Genomic DNA, 9,660 nt, shown 5'->3' on the forward strand with positions numbered 1-9,660 from the left:
GGTGTGCCTCACTCTCAGACGGCCGTGGTGGTTCCCAATTTTCATCCAGATCATCAGAAGAAGGTGGGCTTGAAGAAGATGTAGACACCACCCTTGATCTTTTCCTTGCTAGGGATGTGGAAGACAATGAATGATCATCAGGAGGAGTGGCTTCCTCAAATGATACCTCAGCTTGATTGTCGATTTCCTGATGTGCCCCTACTTCGGGAGGAACAACTATTGTGGGCACGTGTGACCCTCCATGCACCTCTGCTTGCGCATCTCCTTGTGCTGCCTCTCCTTCCACATGTACTTGGGTTTGTACTTGCACATGTGGTTGTTGTTGCGGCTGTGGTTGTTGAACACTCGTCAGATGAGTTACAACAGCCTGTGTTGATTGAGGGATGCTGCTACTTTCTTGCGATGAACCAACATCACTGGTCGATAGTGATTGAACAACTATACTGGCTGCCTCTAAAGCACTCAAGCGCTTGGACTTAAGTTGGCGTGGTGGTGGTGGCACTGAGCCCAATGGAGCTGGGGTGCTGCTCCCAGCTTGGTCCCCAGCAGACCCCGCTGCTGCTGCAGGCGTACTTTTTTTTACCCAAAAAATGTGGCGGGCGGCACACCAGTCTCCTTGGTAAGTGGCGCCACTTGCTTCTTCTGCTCCTTACTGGCAACTTTCTTGCTAAAGGAGCTACGGGGCACTTTTTTGGGGCCATGTTCTTCAGATGTCAGAACAGTAGGCCGCAGTTGTACGAGTTGCAGAGTTGTCTTGTCTGTGGCCTAACGTGACGTCGCGTGACGTTATGATGCACACACCGCTGCAGGATTTCTTCCTGGCACTGGTGGTTCTCTTGTGCACCTAAAAGCAATGGAAGACAGAGGAACATCAGCTATACACCCCGAAAAGTCGAAAAACACACAAAATTAAGCACAATCCAATGCCATCCATGTCCTCCATGATGTTTACATTAAAGAGACCCCACACAAAGACTCAGTCCATGCACCACTGGGTACCCCTGGGCAAAAGGCCCAAACAGCAGCCCAGAAAATCGAAAAACACTCAAAAATCAGCACAATCCCATGCCATCTATGCCCTCAATGATGTTTAAATTCAAGACACCCCACAGAAAGACTGGGCCCATGCACCACTCACTACCCCTAGGCATAATGGATGAAAGCTAGGCAAAATGGGTGCAGGCCTGAGAACACTGCCTGCCTTCAAAATGGCCCCTTGCCCCCCAGCACATGGCCAGGCCCTGCCTGTACCAGCACTCAAAATGGCCCCCACCCACATGGACAGGCCCCATCAACACACCAAAAAATCAGAAAACACACAAAAATCACCACAATCCAATGCCATCCATGCCCTCCATGATGTTTACATTAGAGAGACCCAACAGAATGACTCAGTCCATGCACCACTGGGTACCCCTGGGCAAAAGGCCCAAACAGCAGCCCAAAAAATCGAAAAACACACAAATATTACCACAATCCAATGGCATCCATGCCCTCCATGATGTTTACATTAAAGGAACCCCACAGAAAGACTCAGTCCATGCACCACTGAGTACCCCTGGGCAAAAGGCCCCAACAACAGCCCAACAATCGAAAATTCCAAAATTGTAGTTGCAGCAACTGTAATGCCCCAAACAAACTTACTTGTGAAATTTCTAATCCAAAAGTGATCCAAAGAAAGTCAAAAAGGCCTCAAATCCAAATATCCAGCAGCATCCACAAAAAGTAATCCTTCCATGTCAAGATCAAAATGAAAGTGACCAGCACATGAAGAAAGCACTGGGCAGGAACAGGAAGTTGGAGACTGTGGGCACTTCCTCCCCCCCCCCCCACCCCCCCAAAAATAGACTCCTTGCAAAAAAAAGTGCAGGCAAATGTCAACCTGAGGAGTTATTCTGATAAAAATCATCATTTAAAGAAGGTTTATGCTGCTTGTTGGTGGATTTCTTGTGCAGAATTGCAAATTTTGCAATTTCGCGAGTGCGAGATTGGTGCTGCCCGCCGCATCTACGTGTTCGCAATTGCGAACTCTCGCGATGCGTGCTGTGCAAGGTGGCAAGCTGCGATGACGTAATGGTGGTCGCCAAAATCCCGCGGGATCCGGCAGCTAGATCCAAAATGGCGCAGCACACGCAAAATATGGAGAAAAACAACTCTGCAAACGCTGAATGACGGTAGTGAACGCCGCGCACCGCAATATTGTATCACCAAGCAAAAAAATTTGCTGCGTGCGAATTTGTGAATTTTCGGCAAATTTGTGAACGTTGTAAGTGGAAATGTTGGCAGGTGCAGACAGAAGAATCAGAACTAAGCCCACCCTGAGCCGCCAGGATGGCCAAGTGGTCTAAGGCGCCAGACTCAAGAGAGCTTGATCTTCAGTGTTGCTGAGCCTTCTGGTCTCCTCATGGAGGCGTGGGTTCAAATCCCACTTCTGACAGGTCCCTTTTACACCCTTAGGTCTTCCTGATTTTTGCAGTGCATTCCCCGCACACACCACAATATTTTCAGGAACCTGTAGCATATGAAGAGAAATCCACCAGGCTGGGCCCTCAATCACAATTCAATGTATTTCTGGAAGGGACACCTCAGGCACAACTTCCATTAAATTTGCACCCCAGCACAGTAACTGCCATGCTGGGTTTCGAAATAAGCAGTTGATCCCATCTTTTGTTGTGAGGCTCTCCTGCCACCTTTTGGGCAGAGAGGGAACTGTCCCTGTAACAACACAGGCAGACATGCTCAACAGGACTTCCTGGATATGTGGGAGAAGCAGATTGCCAATGGTCCCCCCTTGTAAATTCTAATTTACATAAGGAAGACAGAGAGGTAGCTGGGAGTAGGCACTACACACAGACATTGCACTCTCTCTTGTGATTGGCAGCCAATTCTAGATTGAGGCAGGAGGAAAGGAGGAGACTCGCCCAACAATGGCCATACTGGGAAGTCAGCCACTCTGGGACTCCCAGGTGAGTGTTTCAGGCCTGTGAGCCACTCATATTAATCTCGCCTGATCGAGCGCTGAGCGAGCGCGTTTGAATCCAAATATCAAACCCCTCTTTCTCAGGCGCAAGACATGGTGGGCCCTTCATTGATACTGGTGTGGAAGTCTATGGAGCAAGGGTCCAGGACTTGCAGAGGAGTACAAGTGCCAGAAAGTGCTTGCTGTTCTCATCTGTGCCTTTTTTCTGCTCACTGGCTGATAGGAGATTGGCTGCCCCCTTCCTTGCTGGAGTGAAAAAACTACAACTTGAGAGAAAACATGACTTTGTATGTCTCACTTATAGGGAGACTAGCCAAATAGCCCTGCTTTTTTTCTGAAAGACACTTCAGAAATTGTTCAAAATGTCTCCTAGCCATTCAGGCTTGTTGGTCTAGGGGTATGATTCTTGCTTCGGGTGCGAGAGGTCCCGGGTTCAAATCCCGTAAGAGCCCATCCTGCAGAACTTTTCAGGCTGATTGTCATATAGGAGCCTTTCTTCTTTTCAATGCTATAAGACGCTGTGTATGTCGAGAAAGTTCCTTACCCTGCACGCTATTTTCCACTTTTGGCATGGTAAAGGAGTGCAGGACTTCGTTGCAACTGCTTTTCTGGGCTGGACCAGCAGTGTAGGAACATTACATGCAAAGTGTTTTTCTAATGTAATTTCAGGATATGGTTTCAAAATCGCCTCTTGGAATAAAAGTGGTCCTCATTCCTGTCTTCCAAAGAAAGAGAGACCTGGTAAGGAGAGCCCAACTTTGAGCTTCAAGGACATTGGCCCTTAGTCTGTGCATTCCAACCCAATACATGCCAACAAGATTCATGAGGTAGTGTCTGTTTCTGTAGTGTAGTGGTTATACGTTCACCTTACACGCGGAAGGTCCCTGGCCCGAGACCGGGCAGAAACAGCAGCTTGCTGTTTTGCACAGTGTTTGCATTTAACGGCTCACTTTATAGGAAAGCTGAGATAATAGAGGCTGTCTATTCCTCCCCAGCCTGACGTAGTGTGCTCCAGAGATCTCAGTGACAGCTCGAAAAGAGAAGTGATGATAGCTTTCGCCATTCGCTTGCTCGCACTTTGCTCTGTAGGGTGGACCTACTTCATGAAAGCAAGGCATGAGAGCAGAAATGCTTTTCTTGTCCTCACCACGAGCAGACACTTAAAGCAAACAAACTGTCTGAAGGACAGAGGCTTTTTAATTTCTTGTTTGATGACGGTCATGGAAAAGACAGCAATCATATTGCAGAACAGAGCAGCATGTACTGGCTAGCTGCCACTAACCCCTGGAGCCGTGTCAGAGGTGACTCTTGCGTGGCTCGTTGATCTAGGGGTATGATTCTCGCTTAGGGTGCGAGAGGTCCCGGGTTCAAATCCCCGAAGAGCCCATTTTAGAGGTAAACATACAAATCCTACTAAAAATGCACTAGAAGCAATGAAGGGCCCACCATTTCTTGCGCCTGAGAAAGAGGTGTTTGATATTTGGATTCAAACGCGCTCGCTCAGCGCTCGATCAGGCTCGATCAGGCGAGATTTATATGAGTGGCTCACAGGCCTGAAACATTCACCTGGGAGACCCAGAGTGGCTGACTTCCCAGTTTGGGCATTGTTGGGCGAGTCTCCTCCTTTCCTCCTGCCTCAATCTAGAATTGGCTGCAAATCACAAGAGAGAGTGCAATGTCCGTGTGTAGTGCCTACTCCCAGCTACCTCTCTGTCTTTCTTATGTAATTTAGAATTTGCAAGGGGGGACCATTGGCAATCTGCTCCTCCCACATAACCAGGAAGCCCTGTTGAACATGTCTGCCTGTGTTGTTGCAGGGACAGTGTCTTCTCTGCCCAAAAGGTGGCAGGAGAGCCTCCCAACAAATTATGGGATCAACTGCCTATTTCGAAACCCAGCATGGCAGTTACTGTGATGGAGTGCAAATGTAATGGAAGGTGTGCCTGAGGTGTCTCTTCCAGAAATACATGGAATTGTGATTGAGGTCCCAGCCTGGTGGATTTGTTTCATTTACTACAGGTTCCTGCAAATATTGTGGTGTGTGTGGGGAATGCACTGCAAAAATCAGGAAGACTTAAGGGTGTAAAAGGGACCTGTCAGAAGTGGGATTTGAACCCACGCCTCCATGAGGAGACCAGAAGGCTCAGCAACACTGAAGATCATGCTCTCTTGAGTCTGGCGCCTTAAACCACTCGGCCATCCTGACAGCTCAGGGGGTGCTTAGTTCAGACTCTTCTGTCTGCACCTGCCAGCGTTTCCACTTACAACGTTCAGAGCAATGTCACAGGTGTAAAGGCCCCAACAATACAACATAGCTTAAACAAAATAAAAATAGGCCCAGGAACAACCCCCAGATGATGGTTGGAGATAACTTTGTTTAGTCTTGCAAAGGTAAAGAAAGTTTCCCACGGCTCACTGTGTTCAAAGACCACCTCTTCTTAAACTTGCATTGAGATAATAAGGTTTTAGAGTGTGCACATAAAAGCATCCAATGCACAGTGTTTATGCCTGGTCTCGAACCAGGGACGTTGCGCGTGTTAGGCGATCGTGATGACCACTGCACTACAGAAACGACCATGTTGCTTTCGACTGTTAGAGGAATGTTTCTCTCAAGGTTCACCCTACTTCCATTCTGCTGTATCAGCAGCGGCCCAGAATGTGCATAACAAGTGTGAAAACCTCAGAGATATCATCCAACATGCTTGCAATTAGATGTTTTCAAAACTCACTTGTGCAGGCATCGACAGACAAATATCTGATGCCTAAATGCCAGCGAGTACAGCTTGGGAAAGCATCACCTGGGACACACTGAGACTAAGCAGGTAGGCAGATAAAGCATGGTGATCCATTTTTCTTCTGAGGTTAGAAATATGTTGTGCAACAATGCACCCAGTATAACGAGAAATAGTCAGGCATAGTGCAGTTTTTAGTAGGATTTGTATGTTTAGCTCTAAAAAGGGCTCGTCTGGAATTTGAAACCAGGACCTCTCGCACCCTAAGTGAGAATCATACCCCTAGACCAACAAGCAACGCAAGATTCACCTCTGACACGGCTCCAGGGGCTATTTATTTTTTTAAGCTATGTTGTATTGTGGGACCTTTATACCAGTGACATTGCTGTGAACGTTGTGAGTGGAAACATTGGCAGGTGCAGACAGAAGAGTCAGACCTGTGTGCCGTGTGGTCTAAGGCGCCAGACTCAAGAGAACTTGATCTTCAGCGTAGCTGAGCTTTCTGGTCTCCTCATGGAGGTGTCGGTTCAAATCCATCTTCTGACATGTCTCTTTTACACCCTTAAATCTTCCTGTGTTTAACTGTTCATTCCCCACGCACCCCACAATCTTTGCACAAACCTGCAGCAGATGAAGAGAAATCCACCAACAATCACGCTGGGCCTTCAATCACATTTCCGTGTATTTCTGGAAGGGACACCTCAGGCAAACCGTCTGTTAAATTTGCACTCCATCACAGTAACTGCAGACATGTTCAACATGTTGATATCTGGTTATGTTGGAGGACCAGATAGTCAATGGTCCCCCCTTGCGAATTTTAATTTACATAAGGAAGACAGAGAGGTAGCTGGGACTATGCAGTACACATGGACATTGAACTCTATTGTGTGCTTTGCAGCCAATTCTAGACTGAGGCAGGAGGAAAGGAGGTGACTCGCCCAACAATGTCCATACTGGGAATTCAGCCACTCTGGGTCTCCCTGGTGAGTGTTTCAGGCCTGTGAGCCACTCATATAAATCTTGCCTGATCGAGCGCTGAGCAAGCACGTTTGGAAAGGGGCGACCACTCGGTCCCCCTGAACGTATGGTGGAGTGCCCCGACCCCCCCGGGAAGCCATCTTGGGCGGGAGGCGAGTCTCGGCTGGTATGCCCAAAGCGGCGTAGCCGGGGCGCGCTTTTTCCCGCCCAAGAGTGGGTTGTCCTAGACACTGAAGCCGCCAGCCACGCCCCCGGAGGTGGGTGGAGGCGGGTTTACGCCCGCCCGAAGAAGGATAAAAGGAGCGACAAGCCAAGGAAGCATCCTCTTGTTCCTGTGCTCTGAAGCTGCACCTCCCTGCTGCACGTGAGCTCGAGACGGAACGAAGAGCCAATTTTGAGCGTTGTAATTTTGTCTTTGTTCTTTCAGAGAATCAGCGTTGGACAATGCCGGGCAAGAAGGTCGGAAAGCGAGTCGGTACCGATCAGATGCTCCGCATGCTCGTGAAAGACATGGCCGGGATGAAGAAACAGATGGCGGCAATGAACGGTGTAGAGGGCCCTAAGCGAGTCGTCGGACCAGCATTGCCGGGGAGTAGTCCCTAACGGGAGAGGTAGAAGGGCCAAGAGGGGTGCAACTGGGGGAGAGGCCCCGGTTCCCGAGGCGCTGCCGGCGCACCCTGATACACCGACTGAGGCGCCAATCCCGGTCCCGAACGAAGGGCGACCAATTCCTGTTGTAGTCACCCCAGCGAATGGGGAGGATATGCCTCCCGAGCTGGCTGCACAGTTGGCAGCATGGTTGGGGAAAGAGAGTGAGGGGGCAACGGCAGATGACGCCAGGGCAGTAATGAGGCAGTTGCGGCAATCAAGAGAGGCTGCAAAGGCACCATGTCCTTTTGTTCCCCCGCAGGCTCCAGTAGGACAACCCGCAGCGGGCATGAGTTCGGCAGCGACTACGGTCACAGCTTCCGGTTCAGGTAAGCAGCTATTGCCGATTGCGGGGGAGGGGTCAGTACCCTCGAGAAGGGAGAAAGTTGCTCAGCATATTCCGATGGAAATCAAAGAGAGGATATGGGCTGAGAAATATATAAACATGTTTTTTTTATTAACTGATCATTACGAGATTGAGCATGTGAAAATTCAAAAGGAGTTTCTGCACCCGAGTGTTTGGCGCGCCAAGATGGCCGCTTTCAGAGTCGATGAAACGATAGGTAATTGGGGCAGAGCGTTTGGGATATTCACTGCAATTATGGGGGAACGGAGGCCTGAACTGTTGGCCGAGTTGCCCGTGTACCAGACACGTATTATGGAGTTTTCTCAGACATATGAGGGTAATCAGTGGTTTTGTTATGATAATATTTTTCGTAAGGCCAAGGAGTTCGACACATCTCTGACGTGGGATTGTTACGACTCCATTTCCTGGCAGAAAATGGAGAAATCAGGTATGGCAAAGGCGCCATTGTTGGGGGGGAACGGGGGCGAGTTTTCCCGCCACTCATCTGGGGCGCCCTTTCGGGCGGGATCAGGTAACGAGCACCATTCAAGGTCGAATGGCAATACAGGTAAAAAAGGGGTCTGCTGGAGTTTTAACAGGGGAAAGTGTACAAGGCCCCAGGGGTCATGCAAGTTTAGGCAGGAATGTGGGGGGTGTGGACAGTCCTCGCATCCCGAGACCATGTGCAGAGCCAAAACGGGTGATAACGGAAGTAGGGGAAGCGCCAAACAGGTCTGAAATAGTCCGAGGGGCGCCTCTACCTACCCCGGTTGATACCATGGCAATGATTCCTTGGCTCAATGAATACCCGGATCATGTCTCCGCTGGGGTGTTGCGAGACGGTTTTTTGTATGGTTTCCGCATCCCAGTGGGGAATTTTCAGGGTAAAGCACAGTGTAGGAACCAACTGTCGGTCCTGCAGAATACGGCGGTGGTACAAGCAAAGATTGGGAAGGAGGTGACCCGGGGTCGGGTTGCTGGACCATTTGACATGCCACCAGTTGCTAATTTTGTTTGTTCGCCCTTGGGAGTGGTCCCCAAGAAGGACCCGGGTGAGTTTAGATTGATACACAACTTGTCAGCCCCGAGAGGTCTTTCGGTGAACGATGCGATAGACCCGGAAGTTTGTTCGGTGCGGTACGCATCTTTCGATGAGGCCGTCGCCATGTTGAATCGCCTGGGGCCCGGAGCGCTGATGGCCAAGTCAGACATCGAGTCAGCGTTCCGGTTGCTTGAAACATGTATTAGCGAGAATAAGGTAAATTTGCATCAATTACAGCAGGCTGTGGGTCAGTTGAATTTTGCCCTTAGAGTGATACCAATGGCGCGCCCTTTTTCCCGCTCGATTGCACAAGCCATGGACGGTCTTAAAGAGGGGCACCACCGCACAAGGCTCTCGGCAGAGGTTCGCCAGGACATGCGCATTTGGTTGGCATTCCTGGCGGATTTCAATGGTCGGGTTGTCTGGAATAAGCCGGCGGTGTCCTCCGAGGAGTTGGGGTTGTGGACAGACTCGGCAGGGAGTATAGGCTTTGGCGCCATATTTGGTAATCACTGGTCAGCTCAAACATGGCCGTCATGGTGGCATGAGTGTGGGCTTACAGGTAACATCGCTTTTCTCGAACTGTTCCCTATTCTGGTGGCCTTGAAAACATGGCCTGAGGGGTTTCGGGATCACTCTGTGGTGTTCTGGTCTGATAACATGACCGTGGTTGAGTGTATCAATAGTCAGGCAGCACGATGCAAATGGATTCTGAGATTGCTCAAAGAAATTGTCTTGCTATGTATGCAATTGAACGTGCTCTTTAGGGCAAGACATGTGCCAGGGGTGCTGAATCAGGCTGCTGATGCGCTTTCTCGTTTCCGTATGCAGGCCTTCTGGGGTTTTCTGCCCACAGCGGACCCGGTGGCGGCACCATTTCCCGAAGCTCTCTGGTCTCTCGGTGCCCCGAACTACAAAACCTCGTGGGAGAGAG

General features: G+C 49.8%; 2 non-coding genes across 2 annotated transcripts; one reads left to right on the top strand and one right to left on the bottom strand.

Moving 5' to 3' along the window:
* Positions 1-2,325: 2,325 nt before the first annotated feature.
* Positions 2,326-2,437, top strand: TRNAL-CAA (transfer RNA leucine (anticodon CAA)). The gene is made up of 2 exons: positions 2,326-2,363; positions 2,392-2,437. It is a non-coding gene; the product is annotated as a tRNA-Leu (tRNA).
* A 2,637-nt stretch (positions 2,438-5,074) lies between these two features.
* TRNAL-CAA (transfer RNA leucine (anticodon CAA)) lies at positions 5,075-5,186 on the bottom strand. The gene is made up of 2 exons: positions 5,149-5,186; positions 5,075-5,120 (listed from the first exon to the last, which is right to left on the bottom strand). It is a non-coding gene; the product is annotated as a tRNA-Leu (tRNA).
* Positions 5,187-9,660: the final 4,474 nt, after the last annotated feature.

This window comes from Lissotriton vulgaris, chromosome 10 (genome assembly GCF_964263255.1).
Source record: "Lissotriton vulgaris chromosome 10, aLisVul1.2, whole genome shotgun sequence".
Lineage (NCBI taxonomy): Eukaryota > Metazoa > Chordata > Amphibia > Caudata > Salamandridae > Lissotriton > Lissotriton vulgaris.